Here is a 20,577-nt window from a genome sequence, read left to right as displayed (position 1 = left end):
ACTGTCTCTCCCTAATTTTCTCCTTCCAGATGACCTTTGATGTTCACTTTTATTAGATTTCTTTCAGGTTGGGAGTAGGGAGGAAAGTCATGGAATCATAAGCTCTCAGAGTTGAAAGGGGCCTCAGAAGCTATCTTATCCAAATTCATGTTTGAAGTATGAATTCCTTCCACAATATGCCTAACAAATAGTCACTCATCCTCCATTTGAAAGTCTTTAGTGTCAAGGAGTGATGAATGAAACCAATTTTACTTTTGGTCAGCTCTAATTGTTAGAAAGCATCCCTTACATGAGGCTAAAATTGGCCTGTATATAAATTCCAAGCATTCACCCTAGTTTTACCATCTGGACCCAGAGAGAATAAATCTAATAACTCTTGAACATGACAGCCCTTCAGATTCTTGAACTCAGTTATCATATCACTCAAAGTCTTTTGTCTCCTGACTATTCCCTAGTTCTTTCAATGGTTCTTCTTAAGGCATGGTCTTAGACCAGTGGTGTCAGTCAAATAGAAATGAGGGCTACTAATCCATACATAAGGATTCCTGCAAGCCATGTATTGATTTAGTTTTAAAATGCAATGTTATCTTTGTTTTATTGTACTTTTACTCATTTTGTTTACTATTTCCCAATTACATTTTAATCTCATTCGAAACATACTGGAGAGTGACATGGCTGCTGATCTCAGACCATTTTATCCTTGCCAGTCACTTTCCTTTACCTTGCCAATGTCTATCTAAAAATGTGGCACCCAAAACTGAATACACAGCTCCAGATGTGATCTGACAGTGACATCATCACTTTCCTTTAAAATTGTATTTTTTTAATGTATTTGGGGTCTTCTGGGGATGAGGGGATGGGGGGAATAAAGTATCATACTGCTTATTAACATTTAGCTTGCTATCCACTACAAAGCCCTAGAATGTTTTCACAAAAAACCATTGTCTAACCATATTTCCCAAGAACTTTATACAATTGATTTTTTAATCCAAGTGCTTCATTTTACATTTAGCCCTATTAAGTTTCTTCTTACTAGAGATTGCCATTGTTTCAACCTATTGAGATCTTTTTGGACCTTGACTTGTTATCCAATGCATTATCTTAGTTTGTGGCTTCAGAAAAATTGATATGATTTCCATCTATGCTTTTATACTAGTCACTGATAAAAAAAAAGGTTTAACATAATTTCTACTGAATAATAGAATGAAATTTAGATAGAGCATACACTAGGCAAATACTATGTGCCATGTACTGTGCTAAGTCCTGGGAACACAAATCTTAGCCACCAAGACAGTCCTTGTCCTGAAGAAGCTTATATTCTAATGGGGGAAGACAATACATAAAAGGGAACTGGTTTGAGGGGGAAGAAAGGATTCACATATGGTGACATGGTGTGGTGGTAGCTAGACACTTCTGCCAGGCAGGATGAAATAAAAGCTATATCAGAGCGTGGCATGCCAGAGGCAGAGTTCAAGATTTCAATCAATGGGAGGAAAATGAGAATGATGTCCCAAGTACAGGCAGCACAATGTAAAAATGGTTGGGAATATTTACCCTGAGTTCCTAAAATTAGCAGAATGGAGAATAGCAGAGTTATTACTAAATTCTACTCCTAATTCAACTCCCTTCACCCATTGGCTTTGCATATGGTATTGAAAGTCCCCAGGAGTTTCAGGTCCTAGAATCTTCACCCATGATGAGACTGTGCTTGGGCTGCTATGGTGAGAATCTCCTATCCAACCTATTGCATGGGAGGTGCTCTATGCTCATGGTAGGAGGAAAAGAACTAATAAATAAATTTTGTTAATTTGGAACACCTGCACTCAGATTATTTAAATGTATTTTACATTTCTGATGGATCAGGTCTATTTAAAACTAAAAGTCACATACTTAATATTTTAAAAGGTCATATGGCAGGAGCTCGAATATCATTATGGATTAAAAATAAAATTAGCTAATGCTTCCTTACATCCCTATAAGAAAGTAAGAAAATAAGTATAAGATTAACTCTGTTTCCTGTTGAAAAAGGAAGTGTGAAATAATTCAGAAAGAACTTTGCCTACTGATAAGGTCTTTACTCATCCAGTTTGACTGTCTGTTTGTCTATCTACCTATCTGTCTGTCTGTCTATCTTCTAGCTCTACCTATTTCTGTCATCTCTATCTACATATCTATCCATCCATCTGTCTACCTATCTACCTATCTATATCTATCTCTACCTACCTACTGTCATGATATAAATCTGAGGGACAAAGGTTAAAGTTTCTGAGCAAATCAATTCATTAGCAAGGCTAGTAATTGCCAATAAATGGGTCCAAGTCCTTTTCAGTAGGTATGGAATCATTGACAATTTACACAGTTTTCTTATAGTCAATAAAGAGGAACAAATCAAATGATACAATCTTGAGTTCCTTTATTCTAACTGGCTAGTGATTGATACAATTCTTGCAGTTAGAACAAAAAAGTAAAATAGACAAGCTAAACAGAGAAGTTGAACTTGGAAGATTTAAGGACAGGAAATTTGTGTTTGGAACAAGGAACATTATGGCTGGAACTTCCTGGTTTGCACGCAACATTCTGCCCACAAGCCCCCTGTCTCAACCTTGTGGTGGGCACATTTGGGGAATAAGGAGCTCTGTGATTTGTGTCTCCTAGTTTATCAGAGTACACATGATTTACAAGAAACTTAGCACAAAATGAAGGACAATAATTTATTTGGTTCACAAGATGGAGTCCAATTATAATTATACCTTCACACTACCTATATACATATACATATATATATGAATCTATCTATACCTATCTATGTATGTATGTATGCATCTGTCTATCTATATTTCTCTACCTGTATTTTTTCATTTTCTAAGGGCTTAAGATCCTTATCCTTACTCCAGTGAACTAATTAGCCAATACTCATATCACTGTCTTACAAGGGAGGAAATTATAGCATTCAAAGGATAAGTGATTTGTGCAAGGCCATATATTCCTTCAATGACTCAGCATAGACTACTATCTTTTCATTCTCATTTGGCAATGTCTGGTAGCCAAGGAAATCTTCCAGATTCATGGAAATGATGGTTTTTGAGTGCTTTGTTTTTCAGATGACTAGTAGAGGATCTACAGATACTCAGATTAAGAATTAGATAGACCGTGAATAGAGAGGCAGACTTGTCAGTGTCATCAAATTACAAGAAGTCCATAGGAGCTCTTGTGGACCTGTTCTCCTACCTGATCTCCTTGGCACTAGCCAAGGTAGGAAAAGTCCATGGCATAGGGATGTTCACAATGACAAGAGACAGAGAACTGTTTTGGCTGTACTGAGAAAAAGATCTATTTAGACTAGGCTGTAAATTGTTGTCTCCTTTTTCTGACAGTTTGAATCGAAAATATAGTAAAGAGCTATATCTATAAAAGCTTCCTTTTCTATAGCAGCTTTTCCATTCTCCCTCAACATTTTGTACTTTTGTTGCTAAAAGAAATCAATTTTCTTGAGAAAAACGTATCAAAATCAGCATTCAGATTGCTGAGTCACTTGTCTTCCACCTGCATTTTAACTGCAGGGATCAGAAACCAGCACTTGTGCTAGTGAAGCTCAGAGATTCTGGAGAGAAAAAAAGATCTTTGCAAGTCCCCAAACACTAGGGTAAGGGATAGCTTTTCTTCATTTATGTATTTCACTGCCACAGAAGCAATCAGTACTTTAGATGGAAATAGTGATATAATTCTGTTTCTCCCATTTATTATTACCAATCCCCTTCCCCAACCCTCTACAGCTCCCATTCACAGTCTCTCTTTATCCTTGAAAGATTGGAGTGCTCGTTCTGACTTAAAGGAATGTATTAGAAATAAAATTAAAAACCATTACATCAAGAGAGAAGAGTTTGAATTAAAAAAAAGGATCAGAGGTCATATCACAGAATCTGGTCCAGTCCCCTCATTCTGTCAGGTGAGTAAAGAGAAGCTGAGGGAAATTGAGTGACTTACCCAAGGTTACACAATTATCAGAGATGGGACTTGGTTCCAGACCTTCTTAATCCCACTAATGTGTTTTCCCAGCATAAACATGTACCACTCCTGTCCCACTACTAAGAAACAATAACTAATTCCTATTTCCTCTGACCACAAGACAAGAAATAAGGGACAGAGTACAGTATCTTTTTATGCAAACATTCACCTAAGCTCATTGAACTGCCCCTGATAAACAGGCCAGGATTCCTCCCATACCAATGTCCAACATCTTTTGAGAGCTGAGACAAGTAGAAGAGAAAGCCCATGTAGCCAGTTAAGGCTGGGTCCCTCACCATTTGGTCACTGACAGAGGCAGCTGAAACTGTGATCTTCTAGAAGCAGGTAGAGGGGACATTTCCCAACTGGAAAACAAATAAACAGACAAACAATCCCTCTCCCCCCCACCCATCCTAAATGCCACCAAATGAAGTTAAATAAGAGGAGGGCTTTTCTGCCTTAGTTAAATGCAATCAAGCTAGGGAATTCACGGCCACTGAAAATTATTGAGGTTGATACTTTAGCAAGATTCAAAAAGGAATCACACCACCAGAATAGCATCTGCATCTGCATTATTCACATTAGGTCAGAAAACTAACCCTTCAAATCCCAGTGTCTGGTTCAGCCTCAAACATCCCTGAGAGCATACTCAGGGATGCTCTTCTGAACATACAACTCCTCTCTGCTACAAACGTTTTTAGTCCCTTCTACTTTCTCAAATGGCCTCATGTCTCCCATGATGTCCTCAATCCACTGTCTCCCTGGGAAAGCAACAACGTTTCACCTACCCTTCTATAACACTTTGCTACTCACAATAGATGGGGAATCAAGAACTCTTGGGGTCAAGTCCTGCCCCCAAAAAATCATTTTAGCCACCCTGAGCTTCAACATTGATTGAGAGTTCCGTAGACTAAATCAGAGGCCCAAACCAAAACAAAAAAGAAGATAATGATAGTGCCAAGCTACAAAGTGAATGATGAGGACCAAATGGCTTGGGGTATACAAAATACTCTTAAAGTTAGGAAGGTTGAGGTTTACGTCTCCCCTCAGACATCTACTGTGTGACCCACTTTCTGGGCCTCAGTTTTCTCATCTGTGAAATGATGGGGTTGGAGTCAGTGCCTTTAATTCCCTTCCACCTCGAGCTCTACGATCTTATGAAATCTTATGAAACGCCACCGTCTTTATCCCCTCATTGATATTAACCTTCCCACTTATCCATGGACTTTATAATCGTAGGACCATGGTTTCAGAGCTGGAAAGGACCTCAGAGGTAGGTCATTGAATCCAATCCTCTCATTTTACAGATGAGGAAAATGAGGCCCATAGCACTGAAGGTGACTTGCCTAAGGTCACACAGCCCATAAGAGACAGAACCAGGATCTTTGAATATCAACTTAATAAGGACTGGGCCTTGGAAAAATCGTCAAATATTTGAATTGTCCTTAGTGTATTTATAGAAACAAGTCCATTAGTTGATGAATAGATAGGACCTGAGTACAGAGAGAAACAATTCTTGGTTTAAAAAAAAAGTTAATTTAAAACACATATACTTTTATTGAGCTAAAATACAAATTAGTTTCAAAAGAATTTAGACTAATAGAATGTTAGTGTCCAAAGAGACCACAGAAGTCACCTAATATAATCCCCTCATTTTACAGACAAGGAAATTGAGGCTGAAAGGTTAAGGGGCTTTATCAAGGTCTTGTAATTAGTGGAAGTGTAGGAATTTTTCTGAAAGTATCCTGCTCATCATTTCTTATAGTACAGTAGTATTCTATCACAATCACATACTACAACTTGCTCAGCCATTGGGAATTGATTTTTTTTTCAGTTATGGGAACTATAAGGCAATTCATAACATGGGGTGATAGTTATTGCAAAGTTATCATAAATGCATATTTAGACATGAAGCAGAAGCCAAGGGGAATTTGTGACCTCTTTTCCCATGAGTGTAAAAGTTTTCATAGAAGATTTCATGATTTCAGGAACTGATGAATAAAAAAAAATATAATAATTCACAAGTTGGATTTGGCACAGAGCCTGTATTAGGAAGTAGTACAGTAAGTGACTACACAATTGATTTAAGCTGAAGGGGTGGTAGGAAGACCCTTTCTCCCCAGGCCTATGTCACATAACCTGGAGTTAATAAGTCATCCCACTAAGTTAAGAACTGCCCTTGTTACTTTCTGTTACTTAAGAGAGGTAAAAAAATTAAATTAACACCTTAGTATGAATTATCTTATCTTTTTTTTCCTCTGACCCTAAGGGTTTGGGGAAAAGGATAAGTAAAACATTTAACAAAGTTTCACATAGTACTTTTGTAAAAAATAAGGAAAGACGTAGGTAAGATGATTTCAAATCCTGCCTCAAACACTTACTAGCTGTGTGACCCTGGGCAAATCATATAACCCTGTTTGCTTCAGTTTCCTCATCTGGAAAATGAGCTAGAGAAAGAAATGGCAAACCACTCCAGTATCTTTGCCAAAAAAATCCAAACGGGGTCATGAAGAATGGAACATAAGTGAAAAAGAACAACTAGATAGCTTTGGAACTGCTAATTCAATCACTGTACCTAAAGAGTAAGTCTAATTGTTCAATGTTAACTTACAAGGCGTTCTCTAATGAATCACCCAGGGATCTTTGTTTGGTTCATTTTAAAAAAATATATTTTTAGTAATGACTTGTATAAAGTCATATATGGCATGCTTATAAACTGTATACACAACACCATCTTGGGGGTGGGAGAAAGCTAACATAGTGCATAAAAATCAGTAACCAGAAAGTTTTTGGCAAATTAGAGTATCAGGCTAAAACTAATCCAATGAGTTTCAGCAGGAATGGATATAAAGTCTTCCACTTGGGTTCAAATAATCAACTCTTCAATATAAGAGAGAAGTATGTCTAAGTGGCAATTTATTTGAAAAAAGATATTGGAATTTTAGTGAACTAGAAACTTAATATGAGTCAGCAGTGGGATTTTGAAGTCAAAAAGGTTAATTTAAACTTAGAATGTGCTAAGAAATTGTGTCCAGGGTTACAAAGGTGACATACCTACTATAGTCTGTCCTGATCAGATAATACCTGGAGTGTTGCATATGAAGAATTTTTGACATCCCAGTGAGATATCAAAAAAAAAGATGGAGATGAAAGGGAAGAATTTGATTGCAGACTAAATGTGGGAAAAGAAAAAATGATGAAGAGTCAAAGATGACCTCCAAATTTTATGTTAAGATGACAGGGAAGGATAGATAAGTATTATTTTTAAAATGTAATATTGTGAAATAGTTATTTTATGATTAAAACTGGTTTTCACAGTCCCTATTTCCCAGATGTCAAATCTCACATCTCACTTTTCACTTTGAATTTCATTCTTTCTTAGCTCTATCCAAAAAAAAAAATCTAAAAATAAATTACAGAAAACTTTTTTCCCTATAAAAGTTTGATGCAGTTTACCATTCCAGAAGACTAAGTAAACAGAATTTCAGAAATGGCAAAACAGCTAGATTTAAAAAGTGGCAATCTACCCAAGCAAGCAATTCCCATTGGTAACTAAATGAAACTATGCTAATTCTTTTCTTACTTTAAAAGGTTTGGGAATTACTGTAAATACTCAGTCAATTGTACCATATGAGAAAATTCCATCATGCTATCAAGACAGTTTTAGGTATTAATCAGACTATTTAAAAATAGCTGTCTGGAGACTCTTCACACTAACTTAACAATTCCCATGAGACACTATGTATAGAATTTCATTTGTGACCAGCAAGATGATACAAATGGCCTTTTTGGGGAGGGAAAAGAGAAGGAGAAGAGGGAGAGAAAAGTGAAGAGAAAGGAAAATGGAAGTGAGAAAAGGAAAGGGAAGGGAAAGGAGAAAGAGAAGGGGAAGGAAAGGGGAAGGGAAAGATTGGACTTAGGAATGGAGTTATAGATGGAGGAAGTTAAGATTTAAGAGTTAGGGGGACCAAGTACAGGAAGGTAATACTACCATTATACTCTACCATGGTCAGACTATACTATATCTGAAATACTGTGCTCAATTCTTGGTTTCACGTTTTAGGAAGGGCATTGAGAAGCTGCAGAGCATCCATAAGATGGCAAACAACATGGTGACATTGTCAGCTTTATGCCATATGAGAAGTTGATAGCACTAGCCATGTTTAGCCTATAAAAGAGATGGGAGCAGGGATGATAGATGCCTTCAAGTATTTGAAAGGTTGTTGCATGGAAGAAGGAATAAATTTGCTCTATTTTACCTCAGAGGTCAGAATTTGGAGGAATGATAGAAAGTTACAAAGAGCAAATCTATATTTGATGTATAAGAAAATTCATAAACATTAGAATTATCCAATACTGGAATGGATAGCCTGGAGATCCAGAAGTTTCCATGATATTGACCATCTTACAACAAAAGATGAAACATCATTTATCAAGAAAAGAGACTCTGGTTCAAGCACAGATTGGATTGGAGAGGTAGCATGATATTCTAGGAGTGTGTAGGTAAGAACAGAGTGCAGTGATTATTCTTCAATCTTTAAAAAATTATTTTTATTATTAATTTCACAATCAGCAAACACAAGCATTTCAATATAAAAATAATAATAAATCCCTTGGACTTGGTACTCAACTAGTCTACTACCTCTTTTAGGCATTCATTTTTTTGATGTCTTCTATTTTACTTACCTGGTGGAATTCTTTGTTGAAAATGTGGCTATATCCTATTTGTTTTTTTATTGCTCCTTGGTGACCTGAAACTTTAATTCTTTGGATTATAGCATTTTGTATTTGGAAACCATATAAGATCCCTACAGGAATATTGATGTAAATATAAATGAGTATAGTTATAATTGTTGTTGTTCAGTCATTTCAGTTGTGTCCTACTCTTCTTGACACCATTTGGGAGTTTTTTCAGCAAAGATACTGAAATGGTTTGCCATTTCCTTCTCCAGCTCATTTTACAGAGGAGGAACTGAAGCAAACAGGGGTAAGTGACTTGCCCAGGGTCACACAGCTAGTCAATGTCTGAGGCCACATTTAAACTCACAAAGAGAAGTTTTTCTGACTCCAGACCCAACACTGTATCCACTGCACTACCCTTATGCCATCTGCAAAGGAATAAAAGCCAACAGAAGAGAAAGGAGTGATGGTCAGAGATGGAGGAAGATCACCATGGGCTTATAGTCCAGTGGGGTTAATGTATGTTCCCATCTAGCTGAAGCTTTGTGCGTTCTTTTTCAGATGTGCACTCAGCTGATAACAAAATGCATACCTATGTGCCATGGAGAGTGAATTTTTTTTGGCACTAAAATCATGTAGATTACAAAAGTTAATAATAAAAAGTATCCTTCATGATCATCATCCACTAAAGGGACTATTCCTTTCTAGCAATTAGAATATGTGTGCCCTCCATATAACGTATTCTCCCTTGGTGTGTTAGGTACACATTGACAAATCATTTCTTATCATTTCTTTTTTGCCCAAAAAACTGGATGTGTTCTTTGTTAATTTCCAGTTCTGTTAGTGCTTATATTATTTTTAATTAAATGCAGTTCTTTCTTCTATTACCTTTATCTCATTCCTACAGTTGTGGATGCCTTTCTTAGCTTGGGCCTGTAAAGGTTGTTGTCCACTTCCTAAAAGTGCCAGCCATAAAATAGAGAGGGAAAACCATATAATTATAAATTTTCCTGTTCAGTCTAGCTCTATAAATTAAAATCTGGGCTAAAAGTCCCATGAGATCTATCCTCATTGACATGGCTAATGCTTGAGTTTTTAGCTGACAATTTCAGAACAGTATAGATGAAAAAGATCTCATTTTATGTAGAAAGAATTTTGTCAATGATAAAGGGATATTTAATTTAGAGCTAATAAAAACAAGTGTCATAGAACCTTGTTGTTGCTGCTCTTAATAATGAGTTTTGGACTTGAAGTCCAACTAGGTTTTGATATCTTCTCAGATACTTACTGGTTATGTGACTACAGATAAGTCACATAACTCCTCCAAATCTCAGTTTCCTAATTTGTAAAATGGGGATAATAATGACTATATAAATGTGATCTATTATAGTTATTTAATTCTTTTCATCTTCTTTGATGAAGTTTAGATAGAATTAATCTGAAGACAAACTGTTAATCTGCTATTATTCTCACTGATTTATTGATTGACTATACTTAATGTTCTGTGGACTATCTGTAGGTAGACTAAACCACTGCTTTTCACAGTTGAATAAAAACATTGGGGTGTAAGCTCATCTGCAGACTCATTGAAAGCATTTTTGGGACAACAGTTCCAGCAGCAGACAGGTCAATAGGGATGGCATGTCCTTTATCCTGTTCCCATGTGGTTTAAATTTCTTCTTTTGTCTCTATATTTTGAAAGCTTTTTCTTCCACTTAATTTGGAAGCTCTAAGTATCTACTGTGGTAGCATCTATCATAACCATTGTTTGTAAATGTTTATGGTTCAATACTGTATCCTGGAGGTTGTGGTAAACAGTTTGGTCTATAATGATGTATAACGGAAGGATTTTTGGTGATCTGCATTTATAACATGAGGATTTGTTATCTCTTATTTTATAAAAGAGAGTAAGCTTCTGATGCTTAATCATAGCCTCATAATTATGTCTTTGAAGATACCTAATAGATGCTAAATTATTGCAACCTGAAATTATGCATTGCCTATTTTGTCACCACTTCATTAAGTACAACCTTTCTGTAATTTCTTGTGATAGTGAACATATAGTCAGTCACTTGACCCATACTTAAAACCTTCTCAGGTTGGTAGGATTTTTCATTGTGTTCTGTCATTTCAGTTATGTCCGACTCTTCATGGCCTCATTTGGGGTTTTCTTGGCAAAGTGGTTTGGCATGCTTCTGGTCATTTTACAGGTGGAGGAATTTAAAGCAAACAGGCTTAAGTGACTTGCCTAGGGTCACACAGCTAGTAAGTGTCAGAGGCTGAATTTGAACTCAGGAAGATTCATCCTCTTGACTCTAGGTCCAATGTTCTATTCACTGTGCCACCTAGTTGCCCTATTGGTAGAATCATTTAATAATGATAGGCAAAGTGGTTAGAGCACTAGACTTGGAATCAAGAAGGCTTGAGTTCAAATTCTGCCTCAGATACTTAAGAGCTGTATGATCCTCGGTAAATCACTTCACCTCTGTCTGCTTGAATTACCTCATCTGCAAAATGGGGATAATAAAGGTACCTAACTCCCAGGATTGTTGTGAAGATAAAATGAGATAATATTTGTAAAGTGATAAAATTTATAAAATATTTGTAAATATTTGTAAAATATTTACAACCCTTCAAGTGCTCTATCCTGCTAATTATTATTATCATTGTTATTATAAAAATACAGACTCCTAAAGAGTCTAGAAAGATCCAAAGATTTTGACTGCCATAGAGTCTTAGAACTGAGAAACTGTATACATTATCAAGTCCAGCCCTTTCATTAAACAAAATGAAGAAACTGAGGCCAAATCTTAAGAAAACCAGAGATTAAGTAACTTGCCCAAGTTCAAGCAATTGGTCATTACCAGAGCTGAGACTAGAACCTAGGTTTCTCAACTCCCAGTACAATTCAGTTTTGTACTGGACCATGCTGCTTCTGGTGAGTATAGTGCTCAAGAGCCCGCATGGGCATACACACAAACAAACATGTATTATACACATAAACACACACACACACACACACACAGAGATAACTCCATAAATCATATTTGTTGTTAGCCAAAAAAAATGCTCAATGTATCAAATTTTTTACCATTAGAAAGCCGTTCAGGGATATGTAATTTATTCAATTGTTTTCTAATATCCCCCCATGTAGAATTTATTTCTTCTCATCAAGAGACATGGGGATCATGTCTCTTAGCTCCATGTTTAAGATGATGATGTCAGAGAAGAAATTAATGATGTTGTACCCATTATACAGGTGCAGAAACTGAGAAACAGGTTGTGTTTAAGTGCATGGCATCTAAATCTTTTTAGAACTATTTCTATGATAGCTTCTAATTAAATAAATCAGCCAGAATATCTTTAGAAGTAAGGTTGTTATTGCCCTAGATGAATTGTCCATGCCACCATAAAGATGAACTATGGCTGACTGATTTGACTGTCACAGTCAGACTTGGAATAACTCAGACACTGAATATTTAAATACAATCAGGCAATTTGTGTGATTTGCTCAAAACCATAGAATGATTGAATAGTCTAGTTCTCTCCTTGGTCACTACATCTCCCTCTGGCTTATTATGCCTCTCTGATATATTATGCTCTCACATCCATAGTGCCCTTTCCTCAACAATTTTCTACTCATCAGATAAGAAAGAACAGGGAAAGAAATTAGGTTTGTGACAACACAAATAGTTTCTAATGAGATGGCTTTGATGGCTGGCTGTCCATTGTCAAAGAATCACTTCAAAAAAACTTTCAGTTCACAGTCAAGTAACCAATTTGGTAAACTATCAGTCAGCCTAGCTAGTGGAAAGAGTCTCCTTAAGCAGAAACAGCCAAAGATTGTATTTAAACAAATACAAAGACCAGTCTACTCCTCTATGCCTGTACCCTACTCTGGTTTCCTTTTATACCTACCGGTGTTGACACAGAATCCCATTGCTGCCTCCAAGGGAATGACCATTAAGGGGCAAAGTGAGATATGATATTCTAGTAGTAAGATCAAAATCACTCCAGTTTAATTTTTGAAATGCCTAACAGACAATTTTCTGCAAAATAATATTACTTATTGTATTATGATAGTTGAGCATATATGGATTGTATCCCTTCAGGGAACAGAATACAAGCTTAATTCATAGGTACCTCTGATTTGATGTTATTGATAACCAGAAAAGCTGCAGATGCTGAATTAGCATCAAGTAAATAACCACCCAGCAAAGCAAGTAATTTTCTCACTACTCATAGTGGGCACTTAGGTGGCCCAGTTGATATAGTGCTGGGCCTGGAGTCAGGAAGACCTAAGTTCAAATCCAGCCTTAGAGACTAGCTGTGTGATCCTGGGCAAGTCACTTAATCCTGTTTGCCTCAGTTTCCTCATCCATAAAATGATCTGGAGAAGAAAATGGCAAACTTTGCTGAGAAAACCCCAAATGGGGTCACAAAGAGTTGGGACACCACTGAACAACAACATAGACGTCACTCAACTTGTTGGATCTTTGTAGAAATTGCTATGTAGCTAAATTGTTTTGAAGCACATTCTCTTTAATCCTCACTTTCTTATTAGATTAGACCTACACCATCTCATTATATAACCACCCTGGGCACAATGGATATGCCATTTTTTTCCAGCTGGCAAAGACTATGGTTATGTTTTAAATTCAGACTATAAGAGGATACTAGAGAGACCAGCCAACATGGTAAAGTAAAAGGAAAAGAGTACAGCTCAGTTCTCTACATAATTATTCCAATAGCAATCTAAGAAGGATTCTGAATGAAGAAGTATATTAGAAATTGAAGGAGAAACTACAATGATCTTTCCAACCCAAGATCACAAATTCAACCTATAGGCAAGTGACCGTGGTGGAAACTATGGAACCAAGGTGGTCTGATATCACAGATTCAGGGTTCTTGATCTTCAGGCTACTGCAGTCCTGGCATACTCAAGAGCTGATCATACACTCAGCCATCTCCCCTTTCCAGTAGTGCAATGGGACACCCAGACCTTCTACCTAGGCCAGCCTAGAGTAGTCTTAGACTTAGCCACTAGCCCAAGTCAGCAGCTATGGGCAAGAGCATGGACTCAATACCCAGAACTCTGAGCTAAGTAAGTAGTGTAGGTATGACCAGAACTGATCATGGACCCAGTTCTGAGACCAAGCTAACAGTGAGTGGTCACTCAGAGGGGTCAAGAGCCTAAGAGATACGAACTAGACATAAACTAGGCCTGGAGGACAGGGACACAGAAATGAATTTAGCCTCAGCCCAGGCCAGCAGACTGGACTTGGGAACTGGAGTATGGCTGTGTAGCCCAGAGAAGATCACCTGATGAACAACTAAAAAAAAAAAAGATATAGTATATTAAATAGCAGGCTTTTATTAGGTAACTATTATGTGCAAGGCATGGTGCTGTTTGGGGTAAATAAACATTAAAAAAATATTCTCCACTTTCAAGGAGCACACAGTCTAATGGAGACTTCAAAAATCTCTTAGAATGAGAGGAGGAAGTGAAAATACAAAGAATACATGGTCACTTCCTGAAAGAAATTCTCAAATTAAAATTCCTAGAAATGTCATTGCCAAAATCCTGAGCTTTCTGATCAAAGAAAAAATATTGCAAGCTTCCAAAAAGAGTTGAAGGACCAAGGAGCCTTATGTGATAGTCAAGATCACATAAAACTTAGCATTTACTACTCAAAAGAGGCAGCTAAGTGGCATACTGGATAGAGTGACTGACCTGAGGTCATAAAGACCTGAGTTCAAATCTGCCCTCAGACACTTACTAGCTGTGTGACCCTGGACAAGTCACTTAACCTCTATTTGCCTTAGTTCCTCATCTGTAAAATGGGGGCACACTGGAGAAAGAAATGGCAAACCACTGCATTATCTTTGCCCAAGAAAACTTCATGGACAAATCTGTGGGTTCATAAAGAGTCAGACACAACTGAATCACAACAACAACTCAAAAGGAACACAGAGTATGGAATATAATATTAGAAAAGGCAAATGATATAAGCTTATAACTAAAAATAATTTATGCAGAAAAACTGAGTAGAATTCTACAGGGGAAAAATAGATCTTTAATGAAAGAGGTCTTTCAAGCATTCCTAAAGAAAAGACTGGTGCTTAATAGAAACTTTTTAATACAAATACAGGATTAAAGAAAAACATTAAAAAGTAAACATAAGGGAGCAAATAATTTTATTTTAATGAGGGAGGGAAATAATATCTGCATTTCCTAAGAACTGTAACATCATAAAGGGAGTCAAACAAGACAGAGGGCCCTGAAGTAATTTTTGTTGTTTTGATTACCATATAAGGAAAGGGAGGGGGAAAGGAAACACTACAAAAGAAAAGAGGAGGAATGGAGGAGGGTTTATCTCACATAATCTGGGGCACAGGTAGAAATCCATAGCAACAAGGAAGAAATCAGGGAAATGGGTTTCACAAATACCTCATTTTAAATAGATGCAGTGTTAAGTGAGCAGAATCACAAGAATTTATCCTATAGCAACAACACTGTAAAACTGAGCAATTTGAAAAAACTTAAGGACCCTGATTTATGTAATGATCATGATTCCTTAGGACTGATGGTTTTGCTCACCCCTGACAGAGATGTGATTGACTAGATATATGGAGTGAGACATATTTTTGGATGTGAGACTATAGTTTACTTGACTATGGTTATTTGTTGCCAAAGTATTGTTTTATTTGGGGGTGGCTGGGAGAGAGAAAGGGCATCTGCTTGTTAATTGAAAATAATTTTAAAAGTAGATGCTATGCAACAAACTTTCAATTGCACATTAAAACTTAAGAGAAGCAGTCTTTGTCTAAAGATTAGACTTGTGATCTACATGGTTGACAATTGATGTTTCTCAATTCAGGATGTGCTATCTTTCCTGAGACAGGATGCAAAATCTCTCCTGTTGCCATTATGTTGGTCAAAAGTACTTGGCAAAATAATTAATAAAAGATGCTGTCACCACTATAAGGGCTGCTGGTAGTATCTGTGATTTAGTTAATCAATTTGACATTTTGTTCTGGATCATTTTTCCCCAAAGATGTCATTGGGGTGCATCAGCATCTAAATATTAAGCTTTAGCAAGTCAGTTCTTTCAAGGCAAATCTTGCACAATTTTTGCTTGCAGCATGAGCCTCTATCATTGACGCATTACCTGTTCTGCTTTTTCACTCTGGAAAATCCCCCACCTCCTCTACTGCTTCACAAACCTTTCCAACTGAATTTCTTCCATTCAGATGGTCTCACTCAGAAAATTATTTTTTTTTGTCACTGCAGAGCTTCCTTCAAACCTTGTATACAGCCTTTTTTTTTTTCTCTTAGTGGCATTTTGGCAAAAGGAAGCCCAAGTCTCTGCATAAAGCATCTTGCAGTGTTTGTATCTGTCACCCCTTAAAGATTCCAAACTGTTTTGTAATGAATAACCCTCACAAAAAACCCAGTATTTTATTGGTAAGTGGGCACTTAGAGCTATTATAGCTTTTTATTATAGCCTTTCAGGGATTAAAAATATTTTGTTTGGGCATGAGTATGCAAAAATTATGTTATCTAAAGCCAACAACCTGTCCAGCTTTGTGTATCCAACATTAATTAAACATAACATTAATGATTACTGAGTGTTGTGATATCAGATTTTCCAAACCTACCATTTGGTCCAGTGATGCTACTAACAAGGTTTAAGGAGTACAAATTCCAGACATCTCCAGTAGAAACACCTTAGATTAAATTCTTAAGGACCCGACCCCTTCTGAATTCATTTTCTTTATTTTATTGTCTTTCTTTCCAAGGTCTCTCTCTCTCTCCCTCCCTCTCTTTGGAGACTGTAATAAGGAATAAAAATATTGTTTTGATTTTATCCTTAGAGAGCAAGATGGGTGGAGAATTCTCCCAGGACCATAAACTCTGAAGGGATTCTCCTGAGCTAGATGGGAATCTTTCGTTTTTCTCCTCTGGGGAGGGAGTCGTGAAGTTTCGATACTTCAAGATAAAATTCCAGATCACGTCCTTACCATAGGAGTACTCTGCAGTGCTGGATTTAAGACTTCGCTCTACCGCCCCGCCCCGCCCCGCCCTGCCCCTCCCCACCTCCCACACCTACCACCTACTCACCATCCTCCTCGGAAAATCGGACTAACCTTCCATAACACCTGCGAAACAGTCATAAGATGCTCCCACCCCAAGCCGATTTACATAACCTACAGCCAGCTGTGGGCTGCTTTGGCACAACTAGACAGTCATTTAGTGTGTGTTTTCTCACAAGTAAGAAAGTAGATAGATTAACACTTTCTCAGTCTAAAACAATATTTGAGCAAGGGAAGTGTCGTTTACCAGTCACAAATGATAACCAAAGTATGTTGTTTGAGAAATGAATGAACCACTAGGATTTTGTCACGTCCAATCCTCCTAAGCACCTCCCTACCCCACCTCCTTCCTCCGGAAGTCTGGATTGTTCTATAAGCCACATACATACAGAAATGTAGAGTAAATCGGAAACTGGCTTACGAAAGCAACCAGCCAAAACATTCTCTCTTCTTTTCTGGGAGTGGGGTCACCGAATGGGGGGGAAGGAGCAGAAGGGGGTGTGTATGGATGTGGAGGAGTAACAAGAAAGGGAAAAAAGAACATTTAAATCCCAGACGAGGTATTTCTTTCTAGCTCCCATACCAAACTTTAATTGCAACCATGCAACAAGGTTCTATCATTGGCAATCCATAATAAAGACTAGCTTAAATTCTAAAAGCAACCATACCCACTTCTCCAACTTCCAAAATAAACTCATTTGCTTCCTTATTATGGTTGTTTCTTTGACGTATTGTAAAATAATTGCGTTTTCTGAACGAAATAATCAGATTAATATAATGAAATGTAATCTAATGTAATTCCCATATCTAAAAGAAAGAAGAAAACACACATAAAAATAGCAGCCCACGTAGACTGGCCATATATGGAGCAAGGGAGACTTCAGAGGGATGCCCCTTCAGACCCTCCCCTTTGGCGAAAACAAATCGCTGCTGCATTATCCTCCCTCCTCGCACCCTCCCCCCTCTGTGACTCAACCAAAGTTTCAACTTGGGGGGGGGGGAACAAAAGACAGCGAGACAGACAAAAATTGCTCCAACAGGCCCGTTATTTCCACGCCATAAGGATGGTATAATTGAATTACGAGAACCATCTTCGTTCAGTTATTCACTTATTTCTAAGAGATTAAAATTACAAAGGATTGCAGCAAGGTGCAGTAGCAGCTGAGTCAAGCTATCAGAATCTCCCAGCTCCTCCCCCCCCCTTTTCTCCCTCCCTCAGCTCACTTCCTCCTTCTCCCCTCCCCTCGATGAGATGTCTATTAAAAGCTGCTGACGTCAAAAAGGACGGCCATCTTTGATGAGGGCAGAGCTCCCATTGCATTCAAGAAGAAACCTCGGGGAGGTCAGGAGCAAACCGTTCCCGTCCTTCCCTCTCTGCAGCGGCAGCAGCAGCCTCTTCAGAGATTGCCTATAGACTCGAAACCTGCTTAGGCTCTGAGAACACTGTCCCTTGAAGCTCTCTCTGCAGAAGCCAAGGTAAGCTACCCTCTCCCTCATCCATGTGTCTCTGTGTGCCTACACAAACAGAAGGGATATGGATGAATGTTGCTGTGTATACAAAATGGATTTGTGATAATACAAGTGTTTATGCAGGTTAAGGTATTATATAAGTATCTCTATATACTCGCTATATACACATATTGACTTATAAAGTAGCTTCTTGGTGAGTAGAACGATGGAGAAGTGGGGGGGGGGGAGACGAGAGAGAGAGAGAGAACTGCAGATAGACCCAGGTGAGAAAGAACAACCAGAAGAGACTTATTCTTTTAAAATTGTTTTTGGGACAGGCACTCTTTATTCCTTTTCTGTCATTTTGCGGTGCATACTTCGGTGCTCATGTTGCTCATTTTTCTTTACAGAAATAATCATCATTATAAGATTATTGTGATCACTATATTTGAAGACGATCCGTTCTTCTCCCATAGATTATTAAGGAGGAGGTAGGGTGCATGGTGGGGACTGGGGAAAGAAGGGAAAAAGGAGGGTGAGGAGAGTTCCCACCCAGATGAAAAAGAAGCAGCTACTGCAGCAACAGCAATCTCCATGCCCGAGGAGTTTGATTTATGCTGTCTGCTCTACGTAAACTGCAGGCTGGTGCAGATTTGGGGTCGTTCTAGCTAGGTATTTTGCTCCTGGGACGGCAGGAATGGTCTTTCCACTGGTTCTGCGGAGCACTCATGGCCCAGGACCATGGAGAGTGACGCTGAGAGACTGCGTCTGATGCCGTCGACCTTTCAGCACCAGGGACAGTAACTCGACTGCTGGGTTGCGGCTGCATCTACCTGGTGCAGAATGAGTGTGTCTGGTTTAAGACACGAACACACTTAAGTCCTTGACTGGAATAGCGGTCCTAGAAAGAGCTGCAGGTCTCTCAATAACCTTTAAAATATCCTTAAAAAGAACCATAATGGATAAAATCCTGCCAACAGTAGCTACTTATTTGACAGTTCTCTCCACTCACTAGAATTTCTATCCTTTTTTGTTTTATTAAAAATTAATTTACTTGTGGAAATAATTTTAGTGACTCTTCCCTCCCCTTATGGAATTTAAAAAAATATGTGTTGATTCTTCACACCAAAAAGCAAGTTCTTTTAAATAGGGACTTAACTAGAAGGTGTGAAGATCTATGGTATATCGGTGTGTGTGTCGGTGGAGGGGGTTGTTGTTGTTTAGCAGCTCTGAAAAATATGTGTTCCTAGGGATCTGCTGTCATTTAGCTCCTATTTTAAGAGATTATGAGTCTGAACATACATATGTGTATATATGTATGTGTGTATGTATATATACATATACGTACATATGTGGAGGGTGGGAGAAAAGAAGAGAGAGATTAACTAAAATGTATCATAGGTGAACAAAGTAAAATCAGCTTTAAGATTGAATCCCCCCTTCCCTTTGATCCCCTCTTCTTCTCAGAGGTGAGCCACTATCATCACTCTCTCTCTCTCTCTCTCTCTCTCTCTCTCTCTCTCTCTCTCTCTCACACACACACACACACACACAGCTACACACAAATACTTTAAAATATATCCCTAAAGTTTTTCAGGTTACTAACATAGTGTATATGGAATTCATTCCTTTAACTTTGTGTTCAGATCACAAAGCAAACATAAGCATTTCTGCAAGAATGTGCTAATTCCTACTTTAATCTGATAGCTTATCAAACAATGACCTTCTAGTTTTGACAGAATAGACTGCTGACTTCTCAGAGGATCCTAATGGGGTCTTCAGTGGGAAGATTGTAGTGGTTCTACTGAAACTGGACACCGTCCTAAAAATCTGCTGCAGTTGGTTATAGCATTGCAGAGTTCTGCTGAGGTTGTAATGAAGACCAAACATCTCATTGGATGAAGTTATTTAACCATTTAGAATCATTCAGAAAAGTCATCATAGATTTCTGATATAAAATGATTGAAAGTTAAAATTTGCTGGTTTTTGACAAATAACAGTGAAAACACAGAAATGTGCACCCAAGTATATATATGCTGCATGAACAGAAATTCCACCATTAGTACCCCCTAAGTTCTCAAAATAAAAGATGTTAATCAGACAACCATAACAGTGTGATAGTTTCTGTATCATGTTTGTTAAAATGGGAGCAAACCCTTAGCCTTTTCCCTGGGTCTTTTCCTTTTAGTCCTCTTTGTGCATATGTGCGCGTGCGTGCACACACACACACACACACACACACACACACACACACACCCCATTTGTGCATGGGTATAAAATTATTTGATTATTATGTCCATAAACAATTTAAAAAGTAACTTTATAGGCAAATAAACAACCGTGTTT

General features: G+C 37.8%; 1 protein-coding gene across 2 annotated transcripts in view; it reads left to right on the top strand.

Moving 5' to 3' along the window:
* Positions 1-18,121: 18,121 nt before the first annotated feature.
* The window catches only part of SNAP25 (synaptosome associated protein 25), a 95,335-nt gene continuing 92,879 nt past the window's right edge, over positions 18,122-20,577 (top strand). For both annotated transcript variants that reach the window (XM_027840261.1, XM_027840262.1), the window contains exon 1: positions 18,122-18,258. The gene's annotated coding sequence lies outside the window, so the exon portion shown is untranslated. The remainder of the gene's footprint in view (positions 18,259-20,577) is intronic.

Source organism: Vombatus ursinus, unplaced genomic scaffold, assembly GCF_900497805.2.
Source record: "Vombatus ursinus unplaced genomic scaffold, bare-nosed wombat genome assembly UNPS02014841.1, whole genome shotgun sequence".
NCBI lineage: Eukaryota > Metazoa > Chordata > Mammalia > Diprotodontia > Vombatidae > Vombatus > Vombatus ursinus.
This window is presented reverse-complemented; position numbering and strand designations above follow the sequence as displayed.